At 38.5% G+C, this 22,482-nt stretch overlaps 1 protein-coding gene and 1 long non-coding RNA gene across 2 annotated transcripts in view; one reads left to right on the top strand and one right to left on the bottom strand.

Annotated features, from left to right (window-relative positions):
• LOC145520893 (uncharacterized) overlaps window positions 1-22,482 on the top strand; it is an 867,842-nt gene that overhangs the window by 213,710 nt on the left and 631,650 nt on the right. The window contains exon 5 of the long non-coding RNA XR_014064880.1: window positions 18,384-18,437. This is a non-coding gene — a long non-coding RNA (uncharacterized LOC145520893). The remainder of the gene's footprint in view (window positions 1-18,383; window positions 18,438-22,482) is intronic.
• The window catches only part of MDFIC2 (MyoD family inhibitor domain containing 2), a 108,149-nt gene that overhangs the window by 61,329 nt on the left and 24,338 nt on the right, over window positions 1-22,482 (bottom strand). The window lies entirely within an intron of this gene.

The following is a 22,482-nucleotide window of genomic DNA, read 5'->3' as shown; positions in this document are numbered from 1 at the left end:
AGCCAAACTTGAGTTATGTACAATTTACACTGCATTAGCAGCTATTCATATAGCATTTACATTGTATTCGGAGTTACCGGTAATATAGACGTGGTTTAAAGTACATGAGAGGATGCACATAGATTGCATGGAAATGTTATGCCATATTGTATAAGCTCAGATTGGGAGAAAAAAGAAAAAATCCGCCTACAATGCAGGAGACCTGAGTTCAATCCCTGGGTCGGGAAGATTCCTGGGAGAAGGGAATGGCTCTCCACTCCGGTATTCTTGCCTGGAGAATTCCATAGATAGAGGAGCCTGGTGGGCTGTGGGTTCATGAAGAGTCAGACACGACTGAGTGACTGACACTTTTCACTTAGCATTGGCAGATTTTGGTATCTGCAGGGGTTGTGAAACCAATCCCCTGTGGAAGTCTGGCAAGACTGTAATAATTTTTGAAATGAATGGGGAAGCAAGTAGAAGAAGAAAGAAGTGCAAGTGAAAGTTATGGAGCAATTAAAAGTAAATAGTTCAATTAACAAAAGAGTAAACTGATTTAACCATTCTGCTTCTTTGATATCAGGGAAGTTATTTTGAGGCATATCATTACAAAACAAGTAAAACAACAAACAAAAATGTTAGTAAGCTATAGAATGAAGAATAGAATTGTACTAATGTATGATGCATTTTTTTGTGTGTAAAACAAAACTGTGAAAAGTACTTTGTGATTTTATGGGCATCATAGGCACACAAATAAAAGAATCATAGATGAGTCTGAACCATTCTTGACACTTGGTTCATAACAAGTAAATATGGAATGTGTTGGTTCTGTGACTCAGGAATAAATAAACAGCCCATTCCTCAACTATGCCTTAGGTACTCTCTGAACGCTGAGAATTGGGGAGAAAACACACACCAGTGGACAGAAGCCTCTGTCACTTTGGGAAATTCTTTGGCTCCTTGGTTATGTGCAAATTGTGGATCCTGAACATTTTGTGGGGGGAAAAAGTCTTACTTACATGGAGAATTGGTAATTTTAAATACGTGAGTTAAAATCAGAACCTTCTCTCTCCCTTCTCTCCTCATAAAATTTAACCAAATACAGGTAATAATACCACCCGGAAATCTTTTGCAGTACAAATAATAATGAAAATTCAGAGTTCTGGGTGATGAGGTGAGAACCAACAAGATAAAAGAATTTTATCTAGTAGTTTCCCCATGTTCCCTAACAACTGTTTGAAATGGGTCCTTGTAATTAAGATGAAAATGTTAAAACAATTACATATAAGCTGTTTGCTGCTGGTAAAAATAAAGCTGCTTTCTGGGAATCAAGATAACATGTATCTCTGTCACAGGTTCTTGAGTCACACAGAAATGTGCTCATTACTTGAGAGACATGGTTTGGCCTTCTTATCAACCTTCCCTATGATGATCCAGTGTATAAACCAACCTCTAAAGTTTCTTTAAAATAGAATGCTGACTGTAAACTGTAAGTATTAAGAGCTTGTGATCCCAGTTCAAATTTAGGGTGGTGTGCTAGCTCTGTGTGGGTCTCAGGACCCCATTGTTGAATTAACTCTCCTTAGTGCTGGAATTATTGGAGAAGGAAATGGCAACCCACTCCAGTGTTCTTGCCTGGAGAATCCCAGGGACGGCGGAGCCTGGTGGGCTGCCGTCTATGGGGTCGCACGGAGTCGGACACGACTGAAGCGACTCAGCAGTAGCAGCAGTGCTGGAATCCTATTGATTCTAATGAAATTAATATAACATTGGAAAAACCTATGCCACTTTCTGTTCCATCAGTAAAATAAATAATGCATCATTCAGTAGAGTCTAAAGTTATGAGATATGTCTCTCCTTTTCCAGAATACGGGGAAGCAATGGAAAGGGTCAAATGGTTATTATTGGTCCCCTAGTTTATTCTAAGAGATTTTCCTGTATTAATCATTACTTCCAAGTTGAGGGCTTCTAAACATGTTTTAACACACTAATACTACATTCAAAGAAAGATAGAGGCTATTTCCCCTATGTTCATAGGCAACTAGAAACTTAGATGAACTTCTGTAGATAAATACTTGGCATTTAGCAGATGCTTTCAGTCCCTTGGGAAATGGATTAAAATTTGTCCCCACTATGAAGCCCAAGGAAAAGCCAGACTTTGTGACTAAGCAAATTAGAGGAGCACACAGCCAGTGATGGGAAGAATATCTGGTCAGTATTATAAAATTCAGAGATATGATGGTGAAAATCAATGTTAGAGCATAGACTGTGAAAAAGGAAAGCGAGTATTTATACAGTGTTTCTGGAAGGGTAAACCAGCACAACTTTTCTAGAAGGTAATTTGGTAATATAGGTGTGATTATTGTACAGGACTTGGTTAATTATGCTTTTTGTCTTCCTATTGCCCCTCCCCTTTCCCCCTACCCCCACTCAGTATTGGAAAGGACTTTCCCTGGCAAAATCTTCCCTATCTCTTAAAACCTGTTTCATTTGGTCACTCAGGGCAGTTGAGAGTAGACTTCTTGGGGAATTTCTTGACAAGAGTCAACAGGGAAAAATCTTCTCCTTTGGGACCATGAGTTTTAAGGAATTAGGTTTAGAAACTGGAAAAGGAATTTGAAGAAAATACCACTTACAGCAGCATCAAAAACCATGGAATATTGAGGAGCAAATTTAAGGATGTATGCATACAACCTGTATACTGAAATCTACAAGCCAATAGATTTTTGACAAAGGAGACTGGGTAATTCAATAGGGGAAGTAGTCTTTTCAGCTAATTAGTAGAACATCTGGGTATTCATAGAGACAAATCCCAACTTTCATCTCACCTCATACACAAAAAGTAACTTGAAATGGATTATAGATCTAAATGTAAATGCAAAACTGTCATTTTCTAGAATTCATCATAAGAGAAAGCCTTTGCAACTTGAATGTTAGGATAGATTTCCTAGGATCTCAAAAGCACGAACCATAAAAAAATGAATACATTGGGCTTATCAAAATTAAAATTATCTGCTCTTTGATAGACACCATAAGCAATTTAAAAGGCAGATTACATATGGAGAAAATAATTGCAGTATATTTATTTGAAAAGACCTTCATTTGAGAGCATGCACATGCACAGATGCTCATAAACTCTGGTTGCAGCCATAACTGTAGATCAGTCTCTAGACTATGCAGCCTTAAGAGCAGTTGAGTCTCACTTTTAAGTTAGTATGCTCTGAATGTCTGCCATTTGCACATGGGGAGTTCTGATTGGCACAATCTTTTAAAATATTCATATGCTCTAACATAGCTCTCACACTACTGGAAATTCATAAAACCTGAAAAGAAACTACACAGTCAAAGATTTATGTATGAGTGTGCATTGAAGCATGTTTTAAATAATGAAAACTTAAAAATTATATAAATAGCTGTCAATAGGGGCATAGAACCAGACAATAAAATGTTATTTATCCAATAAAATATAAAACTGGAAGGAAGCATGCAAAAAGGCTGACAGTGGGTGAGGGGTGTGGTTGATTTTTTTTCTTACAATTTTTTTGAACATATGCTAACAGTGAACCTGTTACTAAAATTTAAGTGTAAAATTTAGAAACAACTAAAAAGGTAAAGGAAGGTACCAGAGATATAAAAGAGAAAAATCTTGATGTTAGTGTTAATTAACTAAATCAAAATAATGTACCTATCAGGTCAGGCCCTACTTTAAATTATCCAGTGTCTCCCAATAGTTCTTATTTTATATTCCAGATGTCTCAGGATAGAAGACAAGGTCCTTTATCATTTACCCTTTGTCCCTCTGCTCTCTGGCCTCAGTTCTAGCCATTTTCCGGAATACTGTCTATTCATAGTCAGTGCTAGAAATGGACTGGAGAGAGTAAGGGTTAACATTTTACATAATCTGTCAAGAAAACTGGTCTTACTCAGTCTAGAAAAAGTGATTAATCAAGTCTTGCACTTGAGCCTAAATTGTGTTGAACAAGGCCTGGAAGCATTTGACGAGCAGGTACATAACTGCTCTATTCATGGGCATCTCAGAAGTAAGCACTGAGCAGGGCTTTCTAGATTACTCTTCTGCTGTAGATATGTAAGTATATAATTACTCCTCCAGATTCGCTTTCAACTTTTTTCCAATCGTTTTTGGACCCTGCAAGTCTGAAGTGTATAGACTGCATCAGTAGTCTCCCCTGTATTAGTGTCTTGTTGCTGCCATCACAAAGTACCATAAATTAGATGGCACAAAATAATAGAAATTGATTGTCTTACAGTTCTGGAAGGTGGAGGTCCAAAATTAAGGTGTTGGCAGAGCTGTACTCCCTCTGGACTCTGTAGTAGGTCTCCTTCCTTGCCTCTTCCTAGCTTCTAAGTAATTTGTAATATTTGGGATTTCTTGGCTTACAAGGTGAAATTATAGCAGAAAATGCATACTCTTTTAAAATATTTGTGGAATATTTATTTGAAAATCCACATTCAGTATTTACAAAAATTAAAAATTGATTTCCTGTCATATGCTGGGTCATAAGAAAATACCAATAAATTCCCTGAAGCAAAAAATGTGTTGGTTGTTGTTCAGTCCATAAGTTGTGTGTGACTGTTTTAGACTCCATAGACTGCAGCATGCCAGGCTCCCCTGTCCTTCACTACCTCCCAGAGTTTGCTCAGATTCATGTCCATTGAGTTGGTGATGCTATCTAACTATCTCATCCTCTGCCCCCTCCTCCTCCTCCTTTTGCCTTCAGTCTTTCCCAACATCAGGGTATTTTCCAATGAGTTGGCTTTTCGCATCAGGTGGCCGAAGTATTGGAGCTTTCAGTCCTTCCAATTAATATTCAGGGTTAATTTACTTTAGGATTGACTAGTTTGACCTCGTTGCTGTCTGAGGGACTCTCAAGAGTCTTCTCCAACACCACAATTCAAAAGCATCAATTCTTTGGTGCTTAGCCTTCCTTATAGTCCAGCTCACATCCATACATGACTATGGGAAAAACCATAGCTTTGACTATATGGACCTTTGTCGGCAAAGTGATGTCTCTCCTTTTTAATATACTGTCTAGGTTTGTCATAGGTTTTCTTCCAAGGAGCAAGCATCTTTTAACTTCATGGCTACAGTCACTGTCTGCAGTGATTTTGAAGCCCAGGGGGAAAAAAAAAATCTGTCACTGCTTCCACTTTTTCCCCTTCTGTTTGCCATGAAGTGATGGGGCCAGATGCCATGGGGTGTTGAATTTTAAGCCACCTTTTTCACTCTCCCCTTTCATTCTCAAGAGGCTCTTTAGTTCCTCTTCACTTTCTGCCCTTAGAATGGATTTCTCCTGGCAATCTTGATTCCAGCTTGTGATTCATCCAGTCCAACATTTCACATGATGTACTCTGCATATAAATTAAATAAGCAGGGTGACAGTATACAGCTTTGTCATATTCCTTTTCCAATTTGAACCAGTCAGTTGCTCCATGTTGTGTTCTATTAATAACTGTTGCTTCTTGTACCACAAACAGGTTTCTCAGGAGACAGGATAAGGTGGTCTGGTATTCCCATCTCTTTAAGAATTTTCCAGTTTGGTATGATCCACACAGTCAAAGGCTTTAGCATAGTCAATGAAGCAGAAATAGATGTTTTTCTGGAATTCCCTTCCTTTCTCTATGGTCCTACAAATGTTGGCAATTTGATCTGTGGTTCCTCTGCCCTTTTTAAACCCAGCTTGTACATCTGGAAATTTTTGGTTTATGTACTGCTAAAGCCTAGCCTGAAAGATTTTGAGCATTACTTTGCTAGCATGTGAAATAAGCACAGTTGTATAGTAATTTGAACATTCCTTGGCATTGCCTTTCTTTTAGGTCACTATAATAAAATATGACCTATAATAAAATATGACCTAATAAAATAAAATAAATGTACAGATTATATTTTACTATGATCACCTAAAATTAGAAATTTAAAGGACAGCAATTTTATAAAGAGCTGTCTAGGTAATAGAAAATTTAAACATTATTCTCCAAACTTTTATTAGGTCAGAGAAGAAATCAAAGCACAATTACATTGTGTTTAGAAAATAAAGGCTGTGATACTAAATAGCCAAACTTAAAGCATAAGTCAAATATAAACTTAAGGAAAATTACTATTTTTAAGTGATAATTACTGAAATAAGTATACAACTCAAGAAAATTTAAAAAGAAAATGATCCTAAGTCATTAAAAGAGAAGAAAGGGGAAACGGGTTGAATGAAAAATAAAAATTGGATGAGAATGCAAAGATAAATAAATCAGAGTTTATTTTTCCTCCAGGGAGGGAAAGACATTGAGAACAGAAAGTTCTGAGAAACATAGTAATGCAAACCATACAGTTATGCAAATAAATTAGAAATTTTCGATTATTTTAAAATTTGAAATACATAGACAAGCAGAATAGACTAAGAACTTTGGAAAAAGTGGTTGAAGTCTCAACTATCAGTTGATTTTACGGATGATTCCTTTCCAATTTCTAAGATACAGTTATTTCCAGACTTTATAAAATACTTAAAAGCAGAGAAGTTAAATAAGAACAGCTTTCAACACAATTTTATAAAGAATATTTAATTCTGAACTCCAAATTATAAATTGAAAAAACAAAAAAGAAAAACTCACAGCAGTCCCATATAAATGCAGCATCTGTTTCAGGGCTAAATGTTTCATTCCCTGGTAGATTAGTGGCTAATTATTGTAGTCTAGGTCCTGGACTATTTTAATTACTGGAACTCTCTCTATTACATATATGGCTGCTTCCTTAGTCCTACTCCAGTGTTTGCAAAAGGCTGCCTGGAATTTCACAATATAGTAATGTTTTCTCTTTGTGTATATCTGAGTGAGTGGCTTTGCAGGACTAATTTTTAAATACATTAAGATTTTATTCCTAAAGAGCTGGAAAGTTCTTTATATCTCGAGATTCCCACTTATTCATCATTATCTAGTTTAGAATTAATAATAATTAATTCTAGTTTAGAATTTCCAAACTCAACATGACCAGGAGACAGGCAGATATGTAAACTGAAAAAGGCCTGGGAGAAGGCAAGGGCAACTGGAGAATATTATGCATGGCTAAACTGAGTTGTGATTTATCATTTCCAGCTAATTGGTGCCATTAGAGATGCAGATTGTGTTATCAGATTTTTGCTTTTCAAAGATGCTAGAAATTTGAAATTTCTGTGAAAAATTTCAGATTTTTTCAGTATTGCTAATTCAAATATTTCATAAGAATTACACTGCATGACTTACAATACACTGGGACTTGCAAGTTTGACTGAATGTTACCCATCCACAGGCCACCATTTTGCAAGTTCTGGCCTGGTGTATTACCTTCATATTACAGATGGGAAAACTGAAACCTGTGTAAGTAACTGACCCATCCAGGAAGGCCTCACAGAGAGAGCTGGGGGCAAGGGTGCCCCTGGAATCTCAGCCTTTTGAATCACACTTGCCAAGGCTGTGTTGCAGTGAAAATCCTATCAAAAGGCACAAAGGAGTGGCATGCTAGTCCTGAATGATAATGGTTAAAATAGTGATGGTTCACTTTTTTTTATTAAGGAATAAGGACAGTCTGCATCACAAACAAAGGGCTGTTCAGCACATTTATTTTGGTCAACTTTATGGAAGTGTAATTTACATACAATGCACCTGAGTATATGGTGGGGTCTTGGCAAATGAAATCATCACCGTGATCAGGATGCAGAACATTTCTGTGCGAGCACGCGCACGTGTGTGTGTGTGTGTGCACGCGCGCACGCGAGTGCCTGCTTGGTCACTTAGTTGTGTCCGACTCTCTGTGACCCCATGGACAATAGCTCGCCAGAATCCTCTGATGGAATTTTTCAGTCAAGAATATTGGAGTAGGTTGCCATTTCCTACTCCAGGGGATTGTCCCAACCCAGGGATCAAACTGCATCTCCTGCATTGGCAGGCAAATTCTTTACTACTGTGCCACCTGGGAAGCCCCTATCATCCCCCTAAATTTCCTTCTCTCCCTCTTCAGTTACCATGCCACCTGCCAGCCATGCACGGATCTCTTTTCTGTTCCTGTAGATTAAATCTCGGAGAAGGCAATGGCACCCCACTCCAGTACTCTTGCCTGGAAAATCCCATGGACAGAGGAGCCTGGTAGGCTGCAGTCCATGGGTCTCTAAGAGTCAGACACGACTGAGCGAATTCACTTTCACTTTTCACTTTCATGCATTGGAGAAGGCAGTGGCAACCCACTCCAGTGTTCTTCCCTGGAGAATCCCAGGTACGGTGGAGCCTGGTGGGCTGCCGTCTATGGGGTCGCACAGAGTCGGACACGACTGAAGCAACTTAGCAGCAGCAGCAGATTAAATCTGCCTTTCCTCAAATTTCATGTAAGTGGCGCCGTGCAGTGTGTACTCTTTTGTGTCTGTTTTCTTTGCTCAGCATAATGTTTCTGAGATTCATCGACTTTGCTGAGGTCATTCATTTGTAATGCTAAGGTGTGTAGTTCATCATATTAATATGAATAAACCATAATTCTTTTATCTATTCTCCTCTGATTGATGCTTGGATATTTACTGTTTAGAGCTAATCTGAGGAAAGTTACTATGAACCCTCATGTGCAGGACTTTCTGTGGGCATCTGTCTTCATTTCTTCTCTTGGTTAAATATCTAGGGGTGGAATTGCTGGGTTGTATGGCATGTATATGTTCAACGTTGTAAAAATACTTCCTGGCACATTGTGAGTTTATATAGTGATACTGATAGTGTTAGTCTCTCAGTCATGTCTATTCTCTGTGACCCCATGAACTGTAGCCTGCCAAACTCCTCTGTCCATGGAGTTTTCAAGGCAAGAGTACTGGTTGCCATTCCCTTCACCAGGGGAACTTCCCGACCCAGGGATCTATCCTGGGTCTCCCTCATTGCCAGCAGAGTCTTTACTGCCTGAAAATCCTGAAATACCAAAACCCTATAAATTCCTCTAAATTCTTCCATCTTTCAGCCAAGTTCTCATTGAAAATGTTTCCTGGGTCACTGGGTTAGAATGTTCTTTCAGCAAGATTTTGGGAAGGAAAGTGAAAGTGAAGTTGCTCAGTCATGTCCGACTCTTCGCGACCACATGGACTGCAGCCTACCAGGCTCTTCAGTCCATGGGATTTTCCAGGCAAGAGTACTGGAGTGGGTTGCCAAAGGAAATGGAAAAGAGATCAAAGGAGATCACTGAAGTAAATAACTAAGGAGACAGGCAGCAGGTAACATCAGACTCCCCCAAGAAACTTCCTGGCCATGTGCCTTTTAATTGTTGCCGTTAAAACCTCAATCCCGATTACATAACATTCTCCCTCCTCTTTCTAGCTTCACATATTCTTTCTCACACTCCTGACTACCTGTTGCCAAAGAAAGTCCAGCCAGAGACCTGAGTTTTGTCTGAGAAAGGTTATCTGTAAAAGGAAGACAAATAAGATCCTAAGAGGACTGCCAAATCTGAGATTTACCCCAGTGATCAGTGAGACATGAAAGGTATGCATGAGGTTTCATGCAGATGTGAATGCTTGTCCCAGAGGTAGAATAACAAGTGTGCTAAGCCCAGTGAGTTCATTAAAACTTACTTGACTCCACAATTCCTCTGAAGATTACTCTCAAGAAAATATGTGTTTATATAATACTCATCACCTCTTTTTTCTCCTTAAAAAATGACATGCTAAAACCTTTAATCCGAAGGGAAGTCTTAAAAGCTTCAGGATGAGATCACAGAATTGTTTCTCTCCAGGAGTATTTTTAAGATGATTGCTATCACCTGGGAGATGCTCCAGAAAAATCCTCTCTAAAACAGTAAACTCCAGATAATACAATAATATCATATAATTGGGAAAAACTCAATTCTTGTATAAAGTCTGTGTTATGAGGATCTTTTTTTATACAAAAGGAAGAAGGTGTCTTATTTTTGGTTGTAAGAGTATTTTGCTAGTTCAGAGGGGAAAAAGGCAAGGCTCAGGAATACTTGGTACACATACGTTGCCATTCTCCTTGTATTGTGCCAGTGGTAGGCATTACAAATTGATCATAGTTTTTTAAAGGCTGGCTTTTTTTATAGTTGCTTAGTAGTCAGATGTACAGAGGTCTAGAATTTGCTTTTTGATACCAAAATTCACTGACCTTTTCAGAGCAAGAGATTGGTATACATAATTAAAATGAAGAAATAGCTGTGTGTGTATGTGTGTGTATGTAGTGAGAGAGAGAGAGCTGGTTATTTTCATCTCAGGGAGTTCAATTAGGTGATTCAGGTTATAATACTTTGGTGCTTTTGATTGCAGGTAAATTATGATTGATGAAAATGAAACAAGGTTTAGAGTCATCATATTCGACAAAATAAACTTTTGAAAAATAGAGTGAATATCTGACAGAAGTGAGCACTGGTATATAATTTTTCAATGACATTGTTCATCAACTTGGTGTTATAAGATACATTTACAAAGTATTTTCTGGAAATAATGTTAAACTGAGTACAGGACTTAGGAACCTTCAAATTCAATATGCATTAAGAAATGTTATAATAATTATTAGATGTTGCTAGTGATTTAACTTTAAAACCCAATCTTTTTTTTTTTTTTTTTTACTATTCCTTCTGTAAGCTCTGGATTAGTTTTGTTGAAGACTTTTGCCAGTTTTGAAATATAAATTATATAAAAAGAGGAGAATAAAATCTATTATCATTTGTCTTGTTATAAAGAAGATTCTCAGTGCTTTGTCTTCCAAAGCAAACTGCAAAAATAAACTGTCTCTTTGGGGTGATATAAGTCTGCGGCTGTCACTCATAACTTCCAAACAAAAATTCCTATAGTTATCAGAAACGCCTCCACATCATTCTCACTGATCTTATAATTATATCAGTGTTAGAAATTTTAACTTACAGAAAAAGTTGATTTTAAAGAATTATTCCCTGTTTTATATATTACATTTCCAAATATTGATAGTATTCATAATTATTAAAAATAAAAGCTGCAGAATGGTACAGCCTGTGTTTAAACCCTGGCCTTGCCTTTGATTAGCTTTGTGACCTTGGGCAAGTCCCTTATCCAACCTCCCATACCTCAGTATCCTCATCTGTCAATCAGAGATTACCTCATAGGGCTGTTACAAGGATGAAATCAGTTTATATTTGTGAAGTACTTAGAGCAGTGTCTAACATAAGATATGTGGATGTGTATGCATGTGTGTATTTTATATGCTATATATATATATATATATACATACATATATTATGTATTTATATGTATGCTATACACATGGAATTCTCCAGGCCAGAATACTGGAGTGGGTGGTCGTTCCCTTCTCCTGGGGATCTTCCCAACCCAGGAATCGAACCCAGATCTCCCACATTGCAGGCAGATTCTTTACCAGCTGAGCCACCAGAGAAGCCCAAGGATACTGCAGTGGGTAGCCTATCCCTTCTCCAGCGGATCTTCCCAACCCAGGAATCGACCAGGGTCTCCTGCATTGCAGTTGGATTTTTTACCAGCTGAACTACTAGGGAAACCCATCATATATATGTGTGTATATATATATACACACATATATTATGTATGTATATGTATGATATATGAGAGCCAGGTAATTAAAGTAAATTTCAGAGAGGATACTGAATTTATTTATTTTTTCTTAAGAAAATAAGAAAAATTTTGTCCTTGTCCTTATAAACAAGCAAGCATGAGTAATTACTAAATCTGAAATTTAATGCAGTCAGAGATATTGAGATGTACTTTAACTGAGACATAAGAAATATTGGCAAAGTCTGTGTAATTGACTGAGCCCTCAGTAGTTTTTTCAAACTTTAGTTCTCTCCTCATAAGGCCTGAGAAGGCTTCAACAATCTAAGTAGCCTGTGTCTTCAGCTGCCCGGAAATAAGATTTGAAAAAATAACTGGGATTGTTGAAAGCAATAGTATATCATTTTACATATGCAATCCATTTTGTTTATTCTGAAACTAACCAAAATTACCCTAATGACTTATGTAAATGGAAATATCAGTTATTTGACTTTTTTCCCTCAATTCTGGCCTCACACAGGCACGCTAATGATTATTTGTCAGAGTCACACTGTTTGCTTACAAGGTACGAAGGCTTTTTAGACACCATAATGACGGCTCTTGATTCACTGGATAATATTTAGAGTGAGCCGTAAAAGCCAATCTCTGAACGAACAGACCGCTTTTATTGGCTTTTAGTGCTGTTACCGCTTTCATAAGTGGAAAATTGGCCTAATGCAAGCGATACTGCTGTGTCATACTGCAAAACTGCTGCTTGGTTTTATGGTTTATTTCTTCTTATGAAAGTATGACCAGGTATGGGGATGGTTCCACCACCTTCTGAGCTATGGAGTCTGATGCCACCATAGTCTGTGGTTACTTGAGGAACAGAGAGGGATGTACTTAAAGATGGGTGGGAACTTGTTTAATGTCCTAGGCATGTGCTCACTTGTTACATAAATGCTTGTTGAATGCTGCTGTGTACCAGGTGTAGGGATGAAAGTTTAGCACAGACTTGACTAAGATGGAACTGGTTGTGATTAGGTGTTGATGATTGAGGGCCTGCCAGCTAGATTTCATTGGCTTCCTAAAAAAGCAAAGACATCACTTTGCTGACAAAGTTCTGTATAGTCAAAGCTGTGATCTTTCCAGTAGTCACATACAGACATGAGAGTTGGATTGTAAAGAAGGCTAAGTGCTGAAGAGTGGATGCTTTCGAATTGTGTGCTGGAGAAGACTCGTGAGAGTCCCTTGGACTGCAAGGAGTTCAAAGCAGTCCATCCTAAAGGAAATCAACCGTGAATATTCACTGGAAGTGCTGATGCTGAAGCTCCAATACTTTGACCATCTGATGCAAAGAGGTGACTCATTGGAACAGACCCTGATGCTGGGAAAAATGAAGGCAAAAGGAGGAGGAGATGGCAGAGGATGAGATAGCATCACTGACTGAAAAGGACATGAATTTGAGCAAACTCCGGGAGATAGTGAAGGACAGGGAAGCTTGGTGTGCTGCAGTTCATGGGGTTGCAGAGAGTTGGACATGATTAGCAACTGAACCACAACAGCAACGTTTTAAAATTTTATTGAGATATAACTTACATAGAATGAAGTTGACAAATCTTAAGTATACAGATTGTTTTAATTTTTTTATGTACAGTCATGTGACCACTGTCCATCAAGATAAAGAACACTTTTAGCACCCTAGACATCTCCCTCATGACCCACTCTAATTCAGACCTTTGCCCCAAGAGTGAGTACTCATCTGGACTTCTATCACCATAGATTGCTTTTGTCTGTTTTACCTATAAATGGGATTATTTGATGTATGTTCTTCCATATCTAACTTTATTTGTTAACCATTTTTTCTGGAAAGATTCATTCATGTTTTAATGTGTACCACCAATTCATTCATATTTTTATGTGTACCAACAGCAGTTCATCCTTTTTATAGCTATGTAGTATTCCATTTTAGGACTACACCACAATTTATTTACTCATTTTATGGTTGGGGGACTTGGCTATTCCCAGTGATTGGCTGTTTTGAATAAAGTTTCTCTGAACACTCTTGTACATTATTTTGGTGGACATAAGCCTTACTCAGTTCTATTGAGTATAAAACTGGGTAATAGAATTCCTATATTGTAGAATGGGGTATACTGTAGAATGGGCATATTTTTGGCTTTAGGTAAATATAGCTTAGCAGATTTCCTAAATGGCTGCAGTTTAGACATCCTTCAGTAGTATGTGAGAATGCTAGCTGCTCTGTGTTCTTGTCAACAGTTGATATCGTCAGTTGCAATACTGTTTTAATAGATGTGAATGCCTTTATATGCTACATGTGTAAGAAATTCAAGAAAAAATATACTTGGCTTGGGAATATGTTTTCTAAGTACACTTGAACATGTGTAAGAGACTACCATGGGCGATGGGGAGATGGTGAGAACACCAGTTTTGGGATCAGAGGAATTTAGGTTGACATCTCCGTCTCTACTTTTTTATAAATGAATGGCCTGGGTAAAATAACTCATGTTCCCTATGCCTCAGATTTCTCTTTCGTAGAGCATAGCAAAACACATTAAATCAAAAGATTGTCACGAAGACAAGTGAAATAACATGTAAAGTAGTGAAATAGTGCCTGGCACATAGCTGGGACTCAATGAATAGTTCCTTTCCTCTCTTCTTAGTGGTCTGGGTGGTCACATAAAACAGTGAAGCTGCTCCAGAAAGTTCCATCTCTATGTAGCTGCCTATCAGCCTCTCATTTTCTACGTTGTCAAGATTTCTTTCCTTCCAAATATTCTGTTGCCCAAGCCAGACTCCTGAATGCCTTCGTACATTCTTTCCTCTACCTCACTCACTCTGTGCAATAATGACAGAAATGAATACCATTCTGGTTTTTTATTTACCAAGTGCTATGTGCCAAACACTGTAATAAATGCTTTACACATGTTGCTTCACTAGAACCTCACAAAGTGCATATTATTATCTCCATCTTACAGATGGGAAGAAACTGAGAATTTGAGAGATCAAATTATCCTTGATCACACATCTAAGTGGAACTAAGATTTAAAACTAGGTCCCTTTGACTCCAATGCTCATTTGATTAACTACAGTTCAATACAGTGAACTAGTCAAAAGGTCCTCTTGACAATCTCCAACACATCCCTGAATATATAATTTCATCTTTATCTCCCTATTACCTGCAAATTTTGTACACCTTCCAGGTTCCTTTAATAACGTTCTTCTTGCCAAACATGTAACCCACCATCAACTTTACTGGCATCCCTGGTGAGCTTCCAATTCAAACAGAATCAGAGTTGAAGGCTTAAATTTGCATGGGTCTCTTGCACCACATGCTGGGTCTTATTTACGTAACCAGTTCTTTTTCTTCTTTTTTCCACACCATAGGATGTGGAATGGGATTTCTTGAATAGTTGCTAAGGGCTGGATTATGCACTCAGGTGGATATAAATCCCTTACTCTTTGTCCTTTCATGGGCTGCTCTGAAGTATGGTTTCTGCTTGTATACTTCTCCAGAAGTCCCTTGGGTTTCAAACCAACCCACCTCTTATTTCCTAACGTGGTTCTTTGTTAAGTGCTAACCACCATAGTAAGGCATCATAATACATTGTATCACAGTGCTTTGCATATCCTTTCTTTCCTTGCTTTCTGGATTAATTTCTTAGAGCTGCTATAACAAATCAAAACCTTTGTGGCTTAAAACAACAGATATTTGTTATTTCCTAGTTCTTGAGGCCAGAAATCTGAAATGAGTTTCACTTGAACACAGTTGGGTCGGCAGGGCTTTCCTCTCCCTGGAGGCTGTAGGGCAATCTATTGATTGCCTCTTTCAGCATCTAATGGATGACAGTATCCCTTAACTTGTGACTGCTTCACTCCCATCTCTGTCTCCAAGGTTGTCTCATCTATTGTCTTCTGTGTGCGTCACCCCTCCCTCTGCCTGTCTCTTATAAAGACACTTACAGTTGAGTTTAGGGCCCACTCAGGTAATCCACAATAATCTCCAATGGCCAATCATTGTTGTTCAGTTGCTCGGTCGTCTGACTCTTTGAGACCCCATGGGCTGCAGCACGCCGGGCTTCTCTGCCATTATCCTTAACTTAATGACATTTGCACATGTCTTTTTCCTTAAAGGCTAATATTTACAGGTTACGGGACTAAGATCTGGTATCTTTGGGTGGTCATTATTCGTTCTGCTACACTTGCCTTATTTACTTACCTTCACCACCGCAGATTTGTGCCTCTCAGTTAAACCATCAAAATTGTACCCTTGCCTCAAGCTCTACTTTCTAGAGTAGTTAAGTGAAGGCGTTACCTTTGCCATTAACTTGATTCCAGCCATCACTATTTCTTGCCTATATTCTTGCTGCCAGAAGTCACATGCCAAAACTCATATATCTGATCACATCATTCCCATACATAAAATTCTTCAAGGCAACCCCACATGGATTTTGTGTCAACCCTTAAACCCTTTGGCTTATACAAAGGCATTCAAGGACCTCCTGATCTGTTCAGTTATCTCTCACACTTTGTTTGGCTCTCTCCAGTTTTAATGGCTAAGATCACATGCTTCAGAGTTTAACTTCTTTCCTTCAGTTCTGCCTTTAGCATTTACTAGTTAAGTAATCTTGAATAGATCCCTTAGTTTTTCTAGTTCTCATTTGCCTTCAAGTCCCTTTCAAGGTGATTGGATTCATAAAATGAGATCACATATATGCCTGGCACAGGGTAAAATTAAAAAAAAAAAAATGATTATGTCGAATTGCATGTAGGACTCTAAATGTCAGGTAACATTTTATGTCTCTAGCTATTTGTCGATAATTTTCCTCTTCCTGAAGAATCCTTGCCGCCATTGCTCTCTGCCCCTCCCCCTCAAGTTAATCCTATCTTGTCTTTGGAACTCATTTGAAGAATCATCTTCTTTGCAAAGCTTTCCCTGACCCAATAGCTTTCCAAAATTATTGCAAGTGTAAGACACAAGGGTACCTTGTTTGAAAGGCAGTTGCTTTAGCCCTGGTCACACAAATTCTGGTTCATCATATCTGAATTGGGCTCATGGACTCAGGTTTTATAAAGCACTTTGGGTAATTTCACTGTGTGTGGCTCCTTGATCTACTTGAATGTCCTATGTATCACCCATGGCAAGTTGCTGCTTGGGTAGAAACCCTTTTGGATAGAAACACCATTCAAGAAGATGTGTCCAACCCCGTAAAATCTGTTATGTCCTCCCACCAAATTCCAAAATGCCCACATGTCCACTCCCAACCCCCCAACTTTTGTAAATCATATCATGTTACTTATGCATACTAATGATTACTCATTCCTTTTGAGCTAAAATTTAAAGGTTTCCATCATCTGACCTCTGTTCCTCTCTGACCTTAGATTTTAGCACTCAGCCTGGCTTCTCCTGCTTCATTGTCCTTGGACACGTCAAGAATTCTCTTGATTCAGGGACTTGCTCTTCACCATGATAGAAGTTCTTTCCCTACACATACAGATATGGCTGTTGCCCTCATTTCATTCTGGTCCCTGGTGGGATGTTCCCTAATCAGAGAGACCTTCACCGACTACCCTGTTTATACCTTACCTGCTTCTACTGCTTAGCCCTTTTGTCACCAGAAATACCATGTACTTGTTTGCTTGTTATCTGCCATTCTCCACTAAAATGCGAACATCGTGACTATTTTGTTTGTTCCTTCCACAGTGCCTAGAATAGTGTCTGGGAAATGGAAGTGTTCAGTAAATATTTGTAAAATAAACGCATCTGCCAACATTGTCTCACCAATACAAAATAGAGGAGAAGAGTGGAATTAGAAAATGAGGCTTGTAACAATTGGGTGTTCAAGACAGGCTTGTTGACAAGACTGAATTCTGATAACAGGACAGAATGGAGCAAGAGATGGAAGAACTAGTTGAATATATCATGATCATCAAAGCTTTTGAGACTCATGCTTTGGGAACCTCGGTAGGATTCTCTCCACCAGTGGTTTTTGGGTGATTAATAATCAAGCAATAGAATCCATTTCTCTGGGCAAAGAGAAGAGCACTAGATGGGTGGGGTCATAAGTTGTCTTATGGCAGGAGGCGCCTGTGAATCCCAGCTTTACTAGTAAGGAAGACACTGGAATAGGTTTGAGAAAGTCTTGTAACATCAGCAGTGCTCTGATTGATTCCTTTTTGGTTGGTCTGCATCTTTAATGCACTGTTCTTGGTTCATAGTAAATGCTCAATAATGGCAGTATAAATAGGCCTGGATTTAGCAGAAGCTGGGACGGAATGGTTACTTTAGAGACTGATGGATGTCATTATTATTCCTGGGGGCTATGTGCCATGCCAAATCACCTCAGTTGTGTCCGTCTCTTTGTGACCCAACGGACCACCGCCTGTCAGGCTCCTCTGTCCATGGGATTCTCCAGGCAAGAATACTGGAGTGGATTCCTGTGTCCTCTTCCAGGGGATCTTCCTGACGCAGGGATCAAACTCATGTCTCCTGCAGCTCCCACATTGTAGGTGGATTCTTTACTGCTGAGCCACTAGGGAAGCCCCCTGGGGGCTATAGATAAACACAAAGAATAGAAACCTTGAAGATGGGCAGAGCTCAGTTCAAATCACACACATGTCACTTACTAGTTGGCAAGTCTCAGCCTCTCCTAGATCTGGCTGCCTCATCTGGACAGTGGGTATGATTGTCTGTCCCACCTCCGTGGTGTCTGCACAGATGAAAGGGATAGATGCTTGTGTTAGACCTTCCGTAGCTATGACCATAATAAAAGTTGGAGTGTGAATGTCACATTACCCAGAAGGAATTCAAGTTAGAATCCTGATTTCATACAGAATAAGAGAGAATAAAGAGTATGTGGCACTCATTTTTTTTTTTTTTTTAAGAAAAGAAATCTGAGGCAAAGATGGCCAAATGTTAACATCTGTTCAATCTGGGTGGTGAGTAAATAATATCTTTTTAAAAGAATGTGAAAAATGTCAAAAATCAAGTACTTAATATACATGCTGTTAATAATCTTACACAATTATTACAAGATAATTAACTCTGCTTCTGATCTCTGATCTGTAGTCTTCCCACCCTCATACAAAAGGGCTTTACATGTCTTTGGGTGACAGAGATACTGGCTAGTGACTTTTTAAAATCCTTAATAAAGCTTGGATTTTAAAGCCCAATTAGACTAGTTTTCATGAGTCTGACTCTTAAAACTTAACCTCATTCTAGTTAAAGTTCCATGAAAGCTATGGTCATGTGTTTGATTTATAGTTTTTTTATCTCATTAGACAGACTGAATAAACATTAACCAGCAGGAAAAGTGATGAACCCAAGATATTGTACTTGTTAATCCCTGTGGTTTATTTCCATAATCCTGCCCTACAATTTTATGGAGTTGAGATTAACTTGATTCCAAATGGTAAACTATCAAAACTGATATTGTACTCTTTGTATATTTCTCCCAAAACTCTATTAACCTATCTGAAAGCAAAAGCGAAAACAGAAAGATACTTCTTTGACGAGCAACAAACATCAGGAGTAAATGGACTGGTATAGCTGATCCATGTTTTTGGAGTTTCACTGACTGTGTTTTGTAGGTTAAACTTAAACCACTGTGGTTCCAAAGTAAGGAACCTTGTTCCTTACTAAGGAAAAGAACATTCTTAAAGTAATTTTACTTATCTCTGGAGAAAACACACCTGATGTTTAAAAAAACAAGTGTTTTTCACATATTTTAATGGGTAATATCTTGGGTTCTGGACTATCTGAGGTTTGCACTCTGCTTTCCCACCTATCACGTGTTGATCTGGGGCAAATTAATGTAATTAACATTGTCTAGCTCAGTTTTCTCAACTGTTTCTCTCTCTCTCTCTTTTTTTTTGTTTTTTGTGGATAGTAATAACAGCTATCTCATATGAATTTTGAGATAATTTGGTAAATTAAGACGTGTAAGTATTCAGTACAGTGCTGGGCAAATTGTAAGCTTGCAATGTATCCCACTGTTACTCTTACTATTGTCACAAATCAGTCAAGTTTACTATTAACTCCAAACAGAACTCCTGTGTCCCTTCTCTGGAGTGACCTAACATCTTGAACACAGATCTGTTCCTGCACTTAGCACGGTGTTCTGTGCTTTATCTCCCTCTCTCTCTCTTTTTTTAAATCTCTTTTTAAATTTATTCTTGCCTGCACGGGGTCTTTGTTGCTATGCATGGACTCTCTAGTTGTCGCGGACGGGGGATAGTCTTGGCTCAGGTGCCTGGGCTTCTCATTGCGGTGGTTATTCTTGTTGCAGAGCATGGGATCTAGGGTGCACAGGCTCAGAAGTTGTGGCTCACAGACTCTAGGGTGCAGGCTCAATAGTTCTGGCACATAAGCTTAGTTGCCACATGGCATATGAGATCTTTCAGGACCAGGAATCGAACCTGTGTCTCCTGCATTGGCAGGCAGATTCTTAACCACTGGACCACCAGGGAATCCCCTTTTCTCTTCTTTAACCTTGCCTCCCACTACACTCTGAGATTCTCCTGAGGAAGGACAGTTCCCTTAGCACAATATTGCAACATCAGTAGCCAAGAATGGCAAATCTTTGGCAAACATCCTTTCATTCTCCCCTCTGGTACTTAGCTGCTACCCTTACCTCACTCAGAATCCTTTTCAGCACAGCCTTCCTAGGAGTCACTGACAACCAGTTAGAAACCAAAGAGTTCAAGATCAGTGTATTTGTTACCTTTATAGTAGATGCTCATCAGGTGTTAAATGATACATAATATTTCCCTTGCCTATTTACTCATTTTTAAAATTTATTTTTAATTGAATGATAATTGTTTTACTATATTGTGTTGACTCTGCCATACAACAACACGAATCATCCCCCCCCGCCACCCAGCCCCCACCATCCCCTACCCCTCTAGGTTGTCACAGAGCACTGGGTTGAGCTCCCTGTGTTATATAGCTGCTTCCCATTAGTTATCTATTTTACGTTTGGTAATGTATATGTTTCAATGCTACTCTATCAATTTGTCCCACCCTCTACTTCCCCTGCTGTGTCCAAAGTCTGTTCTCTGTATATATCTGTGTCTCTACTCCTGCCCGGCAAATAGGTTCATCAGTACCATATTCTAGATTCCATATATATGCATTAATATACGAAATTTGTTTTTCTCTTTCTGACTTACTTCACTCTGTATAACAGTCTCTAGTTTCATCCTCCTCACTAGAACTGACTCAAATGAGTTCCTTTTTATGGCTGAATAACATTCCTTTGTATACATGAACCACAGCTTCTTTATCCATTCACCTTTTGATGGACATCTATGTTGCTTCCATGTCCTATCTATTGTGAATAGATGTGCTATGAACATTGGGAGTACATGTGTCTTTTTGGATTATGGTTTTGCCCAGTAGTGGGATTTCTGGGTCATATGGTAGTTTTACATCTAGTGTTTTAAGGAGCCCCCATACTGTTCTCCATAGTGCTTGAATCAATTTACATTCACACCAGCAGGGCAAGAGGGTTCCCTATTCTCCAACTGTCTCCAGTGTTTATTTTCATTTTTTATTGCTGGAAAAAATTTAAAGACATTTTCTTTTGTCCTTTAAATTTTAAGATTTTCTTTTTAAATTTTTCTATGTTAATTTTTATTTGAGTATACTTGCTTTACAATGTTGTGTTTATTTCTACTGTACAGCAAAGTGTATCAGCTATACATATATGTATACATATCCCCTCTTTTTTTTGGATTTCCTTCCCATTTAGATCACCACAGAGCATTGAATAGACTTACCTGTGTTATACAGTAGGTTCTCATTACTTACCTAGTTTATATATAGTATCAATAGTGTATATATGTCAATCCAAATCTCCCATTTCATCCCCCCCCCCAACCTTGGTGTCTATAGGTTTGTTCTCTCTGTCTGTGTTAAGACAATTTTTTAGAGTGTTTTTAGGTAAAACAAAAATAAGAGGGAGTTGCAGAGATTTCTTATATACCTCTGTCCCCAGGCATGCATGACTTCCTCCATTACAAACATCACTCACTAGAATAGTACCTTTTTGTTTTAACCAAAGGTGAACTTAGCCTTCTTCCAAAATGTATAGTCTACAGATGTTGTCTGTGGCTTCTTGGCATAATGTAGAAATGTAATAGTTTGTATTCTCCCATTCTCTATCTTTTACTTAAGTTTTGTTCAATGATTTATCTTTTGTCATTCATTTGTTAAGTTTTATCCATCATATACAAGACCTGAAGGTTTCAGAGCTGAGTAAATAATCATTCTCTTCCCTCAGGAAGTTAAACCTTGTTGTTGTTTAGTCGCCAAGTCTCTCTTTGGCCCCATGCAGCACTCCAGGCTTCCCTGTCCTTCACTATCTCCGGGAGTTTATTCAAAGTCATGTCTATTGAGCTAGTGGTACTATCTAACCATCTCATCCTCTGTCTCCTTCTTCTCGTTTTGTCTTCAGTCTTTCCCAGCATCAGGGTCTTTTCCAAAGAGTCAGCTAATACTCTACAATTAAGTTTGTATGTTTCTACTTCTTCTGTTATACTCGTACCTTTGTGGCCCTCTTATGACATGGGATGTTATTCCATGTCTCTGAATTTAAGCTTCTTTTCATGAAATTAAAATACTACCTAAAAGAACTGTACAAAAAAGATCTTCACAGCCAGATAATCACGATGATGTGATCACTCACCTAGAGCAAGAAATCCTGGAATGTGAAGTCAAGTGGGCCTTAGGAAGCATCACTACGAACAAAGCTAGTGGAGATGATGGAATTCCAGTTGAGCTATTTCAAATCCTCAAAGATGATACTGTGAAAGTGCTGTACTCAATATACCAGCAAATTTGGAAAACTCAGCAATGGCCACAGGACTGGAAAAGGTCAGTTTTCATTCCAATCCCAAAGAAAGGCAATGCCAAAGAATGCTCAAACTACCGCACAATTGCACTCATCTCACACACTAGTAAACTAATGCTCAAAATTCTCCA

Source organism: Giraffa tippelskirchi, chromosome 9 (assembly GCF_054371585.1).
Source record: "Giraffa tippelskirchi isolate mGirTip1 chromosome 9, T2T-mGirTip1v1.2.pri, whole genome shotgun sequence".
NCBI lineage: Eukaryota > Metazoa > Chordata > Mammalia > Artiodactyla > Giraffidae > Giraffa > Giraffa tippelskirchi.
Note: the sequence above shows the minus strand (reverse complement) of the source record. Positions and strands in the feature narration are given on the sequence as shown.